Source organism: Penaeus japonicus, unplaced genomic scaffold (assembly GCF_977035675.1).
Source record: "Penaeus japonicus unplaced genomic scaffold, GWHDUDI00000001_assembly GWHDUDI00000002, whole genome shotgun sequence".
Lineage (NCBI taxonomy): Eukaryota > Metazoa > Arthropoda > Malacostraca > Decapoda > Penaeidae > Penaeus > Penaeus japonicus.
Genome location: NW_028234404.1, coordinates 45,493,507 through 45,503,506, shown reverse-complemented (window position 1 = coordinate 45,503,506; position 10,000 = coordinate 45,493,507).

Sequence of the window (10,000 nt, the reverse complement as noted above, 5' to 3'; positions counted from 1 at the left end):
TATATATATATATATATATATCTATATATATATATAAAAATATAAAATATATATAAATCCATATATATAGTATATAAATACATATATATATCATATATGTATATTATATCTATACATATTCATATAAATAAATATAAAATATATATATATATATATATATAAATATATATATATATAAAATATAATATATATATATATTATATAAATCTGGTGTGTGTGTGTTTGTGTGTGTGTGTGTGTGTGGGTGTGTGTGTGTGGGGGTGTGTGTGTGTGTGTATAAATATATATATATATAAATATATATATAAAATATATATATCTGTGTGTGTATGGGTGTTGGGTGTGTGTGTGTGTGTGTGCTTGTGTGTTTGGGTGTGTGTGAGTGTGTGTGGTTGTGTTATATATATATATATATAAATATATATAAAATACATATGTAATTTATATATATATATAAGTATATATATACATGATATATATGGTGAATATAAAAATAAGGTATATATTAATATATATCAATATAATATATATAATCCATATATATATATGTATATAATAAATATATATATATCTATATATATAATATATATAAATATATATATATTTATATATATATATATATATATATATATATATATATCAGTATATAATATATATATATATATATATCTCAAAATATAATATAAATACTATAGAAATATCAATATATGTAACTATGTATATATATATACATATATAGTATATATATATATAGTATACAAATACTCAGTCTATAATATATATATATATATATATATATATGTATAAAATATAAATATATAAATAACATATGAAATATAAATATATATCTTCTAAATAAATAATAATATAACATAATATATATATATATATAATAATATTATATATATTAAACATATATTTATATATACATATATATATATATATATAAATCAAAAACATATAAATAAAAAATAAAACTATATATATATATATATATATACATATCTTTCTCTTTACATGTACATGCACAAGCCACACACACCAGCGTACACACACGGATATACAGCTCCCTGTTTCATACTCTCCACCTACACCCAGCCTCCGTCATCTTATTCAGGGTACCGTTAAGATAGCGAGATTCATCACACACGAATGATTCGGAGATCAGTCAGCCATGTAGGAGGGGGTGGGGGGATGGGGGTGGGGGAGGGGTTATTGTAGGTCACGGTCAGGTTGCAAAGGAGATGTGTAGGTCACGGCCAACTTGCACTGGGCTGAGACTGAGAAAGAGAGAGAGAGACAGAGAGAGGGAAATGAGAGAGAGGGAGAGAGAGACAGAGAGAGGGAAATGAGAGGGAGGGAGAGAGAGACAGAGAGAGGGAAATGAGAGGGAGGGAGAGAGAGACAGAGAGAGGGAAATGAGAGGGAGGGAGAGAGAGACAGAGAGAGGAAAATGAGAGGGAGGGAGAGAGAGACAGAGAGAGGGAAATGAGAGGGAGGGAGAGAGAGACAGAGAGAGGGAAATGAGAGAGAGGGAGAGAGAGACAGAGAGATGAAAATGAGAGGGAGGGAGAGAGAGACAGAGAGAGGGAAATGAGAGAGAGGGAGAGAGAGACAGAGAGAGGGAAATGAGAGGGAGGGAGAGAGAGACAGAGAGAGGGAAATGAGAGGGAGGGAGAGAGAGACAGAGAGAGGGATTGAGAGAGAGGGAGAGAGAGAGAGAATGAGATTTTGTATGTGTATGCATGTTTGTGGGTGTTTGCAAGTGTGCAGGCCTTCAAAATTAGTTACCAAGGGATTCATTTCGTATATGACTATTCGGCAATAAAAAAAAATAAAATGTTCTTTCTGTTTATAATTTTACTCTTATTATGGGAGTTACCAACGAAAGTTTATATAAGGTCAGTGTTAAAAAGATATAAAAGTGACGAGTGTTGCCAACAGATGAAGAAAAAGAATTTTGAGGAAATATGTAATATCATCATATCAAAATAAGTGACACTCATTATGATGATGATATATTCATTATCATAAATGATAATAATGTAATATTGATGATGATGATAATCATGATGATGATAGTGATAAGCATTATGATCATGATAATTATCATAGTAATAAAATAATGATAATGATTATTATTATCATAATGATGATAATAACACTAGTGATGATGACTATGGTGTTGATAATTATAATGACAATGATTATAACAAAAAATACCATGTTAATTGTGAAAACAAAGATGATTATAATGATAATAATATAAATCATAATGATAAGATAATAACAATGATAATTATAATGATGATGATAATGATAATGATAATAATAATGATTATAATAGTAATAATGATTGTAATGATAATAATGATAAGGAGAATGATAATATTTATAATGATAGATATAATAGTCATAATAATAATTATAACGTCAATGCCAATAATATTAATATTATTAGTCACAATGCTAATAATGATAACGATAATGGTAATAACAAAAAATATTAGAAATATCATTACTTATAATGATGATAACAATAATGGTGATGATAGGGATAATTTTGTTGATGATATCAAAATGGTAATGATAATAATAGTGATAATAATGATAATAATAATGACAATCATCATCATCATCATCCTTATTTTCATATTAAATGATTTTTATTGACGTTATAATCATTATTATTGTCATTATCATTATCAACATTATCATTACTGATATCACCATTCTTATAATCATTACCACTATTGTTCTTCTATTATTGAAGATGTTACTGTTATTATGCATTATTGCTACTATCATTATCATTATTGTTATCATCATTGATATCATCATCATCATTATCGCTGTTGTTATCATTATTGACATTAATATCATTACCATGGTCAGTACTCTTGTTATTGTTTTAATCATAGTTAATACTACTATACCATCATCCTCATTATATTATCATTGTCATTACCATTACTCTCAAGATGATAATGGTAAAAATAACAGTAATAACAATTGCAAGTATCGTCATCTCAGTTCATTGTTAGATGCAATATCAAATAGTGTCATTTGCAACACCAGCTTCTTTTGAACAGACTAATGGTCTCTCTCTCTCTCTCTCTCTCTCTCTCTCTCTCTCTCTCTCTCTCTCTCTCTCTCTCTCTCTCTCTCTCTCTCCTCTCATCCTCTCTCTCTCTCTCCTCACCACACTCTCACTCTCTCACTCATCTCACTCTCTCTCTCTCATCTCTCTCCTCTTTTCTCGTCTCTCTCTGTCCTGTTCTGTCTATCTATCTATTATATTATCTCTCTCTCTCTCTCTTCTCTCTCTCTCATCTCACTCTCCTCGTCCTCCTCCCATCTCTTCTCTCTCTCTCTCTCTCTCTCTCTCTCTCTCTCTCTCTCTCTCTCTCTCTCTCTCTCTTCTCTCTCTCTCTCTCTCTGTCTGTCTATCTTTCTATTTATATATCTATCTATCTATCTATCTCTCTCTCTCTCTCTCGCTCTGTGTGTGTGTGTGTGTGTGTATGTCTCTCTCTCTCTCTCTCTCCCTCTCTCTCTCTCTCTTAGTTCCTATGCCTATTCATGTGTATACAATGTATATAATATGAATAAACATATCAAAATCAAAATCAAATCTCTTTCTCTCTCTCTCTCTCTCTCTCTCTCTCTCTCTCTCTCTCTCATCAAATCCGTCTCACTCTCTCTCTCTCTCTCTCTCCCCTCTCTCTCTCCCTCTCCTCTTTTTCTCTCTCTCCTCTCTCTCTCTCTCTCTCTCTCTCTCTCTCTCTCTCTCTCTCTCTCTCTCTCTCTCTCTCTCTCTCTCTCTCTCTCTCTCTCTCTCTCTCTCTCTCTCTCTGTAAACAGCCCTACATTTCCTTCCAAAATAATAATCTGTCGTATTCCACACTCTGCCTAAGAAAAGAATCCACCTAAACATGTATCTATAATCACCGTAATCACATGCTAGCAACATCACAAATTCAGACACTGAATTAGTATATTATTTTGAGCGGTTGGCAAACATCAGATAAAAAAAAAGGATTTGGTGACATCATTTGAGATCGCGAGGAGGAACTGACTACTGCCCGCCGGAGTGACTTCATTTCTCATGTTCTTTTGGATTACAGCGAATGGAAAAGAACACTATGGAAGGTTATTTAATATCATGATATCATGATAGATATCATGATCTATCGTTTCAGGAGCAGAAAGTTTTTATTATCTCTTATTATATATCGCTGTTATCATTTATTGGTATTTATTATCTTTCTTTTTTTTATCTGTTATAATTATTATTAGATATTATCGTTATTATCATTTGTTATCATTATCATCATTATCATCATCTGTTATCATTATTATCATTATTATCATCAGTTATCATTATCATCATTATTATCATCTGTTATCATTATCATCATTATTATCATCTGTTATCATTATCATCAAATATTATCCTTATTATCATCTTTTATCCTAATTACTATTTATTGTTCATTATCATCATTTATTGTCATTGTTGTATGAAGAAAAGAGAGGATATTTTTCCTTAAAATTCAGGTTTCTGTGACTATCATAATACAGATGATAAATTGTATTGTTGTTTTCATTAGGCCTAAGCAACAGAGGAGGAGGAGGAGGAAGAAGAAGAAAAAGAAGATATTTTAGTTAAAAACAGTGATCACTTCCATCCCATTGCTGTTAAGTTTTACTGAATCTCATGAATCGGTTTTTACTGATCTCTGAAACCGAAAACAAAAAGTAAATGTAAAAAGTAAAAGATCAATGAAAACAAAACAAAAATGCAAATAACAGACAAGAAAAACGGAGAGATGTTGATTGAGAATACACTCGTTTCACAGAGCTACAAAACTGACCTTGCAGGGTACAGAGGATATGCAACATTGAACACAAAAGACTACAAACGTGAAGGTTAATTATTCTATGATACAAGATTTCTAAATTGATATTTCGATATTACATTTCCATCAGAATTACGTCATTTTGATTGGGATATGATATCGAATTGGAAATTACATGCCTTCACCGTGGAATTATCAATTTTCAATCACGACTTTTCTACATTTATCACACTAAATTGTGAACAGGTTATCTTGATAGGAAACTGTGACTTTGTGCTCCTCTGTTGCGCATTTTCTGTGTCTCTTGTATCTTTTTAACAAAATTTATTACTTGGATCAAATGAAGAGAATTCGCAAAAAAAAATAAAATATATAAATAAATAAATGAAATAAAAAAATAAAAAAAATCTGTAATTTGTGACAGTCAGTTCATGAGATGTAAGTTATGTATATGTATAAAGAATATGAGAGTCTTGTTTATGCATGTATATGAAGCTGTATGTCTGCATACGACATTTTCGGTTTCATAAAGCGAGAGTGATACAATATATATATATATATATATATATATATATAGTATAGTAAATATAGTATATATATATATATATATATGATAAATATATAATATATATATACAAATAAATATATATATATCTATATATATATATATAGGATCAAAATATAACTATATATACAAGCACACACACACACACACAACACATATATAATATTGATATAAATAATATATATATAAAAAAATAATATATTAAAATAACTATATATATATATATATATATATATATATATATGATATACATAAATATCATATACATATATATATATATATAATAACTAAATATATAAAATATATATACTATATATATATATATATATCGGTATGTTATGAAATATATATATATATGTATATATATGTTAATATATATATTATATATATTATAATATATATATAGTATATATATAAATAGATATATAAATCTGCATATAATATATTAATATATATATAAAATATAAAAATATATATATAGATATATATATATCAAAATATATAATGCAAATATATAAATATATAAATAAATATATATAATAAATATATAATATATATATTATTATATATAGATATATATCCCTATATAAAAATAAAAATATAAAATATAATATAAATATTGATTCACACCCACCACACACACACATATCTAAATATATATCTATCATATATAAATATATATATATATATATATATATAACAATATACATATATATATATAATATATATATATAACATATATCCATATATATATATATATATATAAATAGTATATATATATATGAAATATATAAACTATATATCAATTTACAAGTATGAAAGACAATGTTAATATATATATCATATATATACTATATATATATAACAACTAAAACAATCTATATAAAACAAGCAAAATATATCTATATGCATAAAACAATATATATATATATATATATATATATAATATATATATATATATATATATATATAAAATGCCAATAAAAAAAAAAAACAAACAATCTAACAAACATAAAAAATAAAAATATATAATGAATATAAAAATAATCTAAATCAATCAAAAAAACACAATATAAAAATAAAAACAAAATGCAACTATCGGGGTAAAAATACAATAAATAATATATAATAGAAAAATATATATATACAACACCCACCACACACACACACACACACAACAAATACCACACACACACACATAACCACACACACACACACATAAACCACACACACCCCACACACACCACACACACACACACACACACACACATCTAATATATATGAATCTAGAATATATATCATACTCTATATCACTATAAAAACTATACAATATATAAACAACCCTCAATATACCAATATTACATACATATCCATATATTTTAAACTACCTATATATTGATATATATATATCAATAGTTAAATATACAACTATACAATCATATATACTATACATATATATATATATATATAATATAATATATATATATATATATATATATATATCATACTTAAATATATCAATATATACCAAAATATACAATATATATATATTCAATATATATATATCAATCAAACTCTGCAAAATCTAAACACATGTGTGTGTGTTAAGCATGAAAGACTGCAAGTGATCCTATCAATTAATACACGTAAGGCAAAATTTATATACTATAACCATATATTCATCCTTAATACACGCATACACACAACTGCCGCAAAGAGCGTAATTTCCATCACCTTCATATTCTGAAACTGAAACCCAAGCCGGAAAAAATCAACTTAAATGTGGTTGACATATTGATTAAGCTTTTTAGATTATGAATAATGAATGCTATGTGTCTAATGTCTACCTTGTTGCTTTGCCTTGTATACATATATTCATTGTTAGAATAATGCTAACAATAATGCTGATACTAATACTATGATGAAATTATATGGTAGAGATGATTATTGCTGTTGCTTCATCATTATCATCATCATTTTCATTATCGTCATCATCAATGTTAGCGTTATTTTCATGATCATTTTTATCAGCATTATTAATGTCATCATTAATTTTATCATCAGTGTCATTATCATTATCGTTAATAACATTATCCTTACTGTTATCGGTATAATTATCTTGACATTACTGTTATCATCATTGGAATAACTATTACCAATATCATCAATATGATTATTGCTGTTGTTTATTATTTCTACCATTATCATAATTATGATCACTATTACTATTTATTATTACCATTGCTCATTGGTGGTATCTTTATCATTGCCATTGTTATTTGTTGTTATTATAATAATCAATATAAGTTTATACTCATTATTGCCCTTATCATCACTATCATCATCATCATCAAAATAGCCATTATCATTAGAATATTTACAATTGTTATTACCAGCATTACTAAGGTCAGTATTTTTTCTATCATTATCGATATTACTGGTATCATTATAATCATTGCTATTATCCTTGTTGGTATTTCATGATAATTTTCGTCTTTATTAATTAAGTGATTGTAATCATCATCATAATTTACAGCTGATTTCATTACTATTGAGCATTTCTATTCATCCTTTGTTTTAGTTATTAGCTTTCATTACCAATAGCATTAGTTTTAGTATTAGTTTTATCATTATAATTATCATTACAATGACAATAATCAGGGCAGTAATCAGGCAAGAAAAGGTTTTCAAAAATACGCAAACATACAAACAAACAAACAAACAAACAAACAAACAAAAGTTCAGTTTTGAATGCAAGATCAAGTGGCACTGATTATGGTTTCATGCTATCATGCAATGAAATATAATAGAATATAATTAGACAGTGACATAAAATGGATTATATGATATGTATCTGCAATAAAAGTTATTCCTCTTTTAATATCATGTTAATCACGTGAAAGAGAATTACGATGGAAATGTATTGCATTTTGCGTATCTTCTTCCTGTTCCCTTTACATCTTGCTTTTATTGTTTACTTTCTTATTATCATCATCTTCCTTCTCATCTCGTAACAGAAACAGAGACAAATAGAGATCAGAAACAAGTCGCAATTGTTGCACGTGTAATATGGAAAGGTTTTGTTGCACGTGCCATTTGGAGAGGTATTGTTGCACGTGCCATATTGAATCTATAGGTATCTATATTTTTGCTTTAAGTCTATGCAATCCTTTTCTAGATATCTTTATTTCTTATTGTCATAGATCAGTTTGTTAGATGCTTCTGATCGTCAAAGGTGATTCATTTCCTATAGTGATTGCCAGGTGGGAAATATTTCCTTTTGCGGATTTCCGCATCTCGACAGCTCATGAATTAAAGTCATGTAATTCTTTGTAGCATCATTTATGTATAGCATGAATCTACAGAATATTGTGTGTGTGTGTGTGTGAGTGTGTCCTTGTATGTATATATATGTATATATGTATATCTAATATATATATATATATATATATATATATATATATATATATAAAAATATAAATATATAAGTAATGTAAGTATGTATATTGTATATATATATTTGTGATATATATATATAATATATATATTATATATATATATTTAAAATATATAAATATATATATAAATACCTAAATATATATATATACATATATATACACACAAATATATATATAAATAAATATATAATATATATATATATATATATATAATACCATATACATATATATAAAACATTATATAAATACAAAATATATAAGAAAAAAAAAATATAAAAATACATATATATATATATAAATATATATCTATATATAAATATAAAATACACATATGTGTGGTGTGAGTGTGTGTGTGCGTGTGCGTGTGCGTGTGTGTGTTGTTGTGTTTGTGTGTGTGTGTTTATGTTAGTGTGAGTATGTATAAATATAATATAAAAATAATATATAATATATATGTAAATATATATATATATAAATACATATATATATCTAAAAAAGATCTATGTATATATATATATATATAATATAAATAACATATATATATATATATCACATATATATATACATAAGTAAATCAAATAAATCTATATATATAATTAATCTATATTATATAAATATATAAGTATATAAATAAATATAAAAATATAAATTATATATCTAAATATAAAATATAATCACAATATAAATAATATAAATATATATAAGTATTATATCTTTAAACATAAATATAAATTAAATATATAAATAAAAATATATAAATATACATAAATACTACCAACCACAAACCCAGAGTGTTTGTTGTGTAATGTGTGTACGTGAGTATACGAGAGTGTGAGTGTGGTAAGTTATAAGTGAGAATATATTATTATATATATATATATAATATATATATCATATATATATATAAATATCATATATAAATTAATATATAATATATTAAAATATAAATATATACAATATATAAAGATATATAAAATAAATATAATATATAAATAAATATATAATTACAAACATATAAGTTACAAATAATTGGAAAAGGAGTCGTCAAAACAGCGAAAAGCAACCGGAGATTTGAACCACTGATCTGCCAAGGATTAATTAAAAGAATAAAAAGT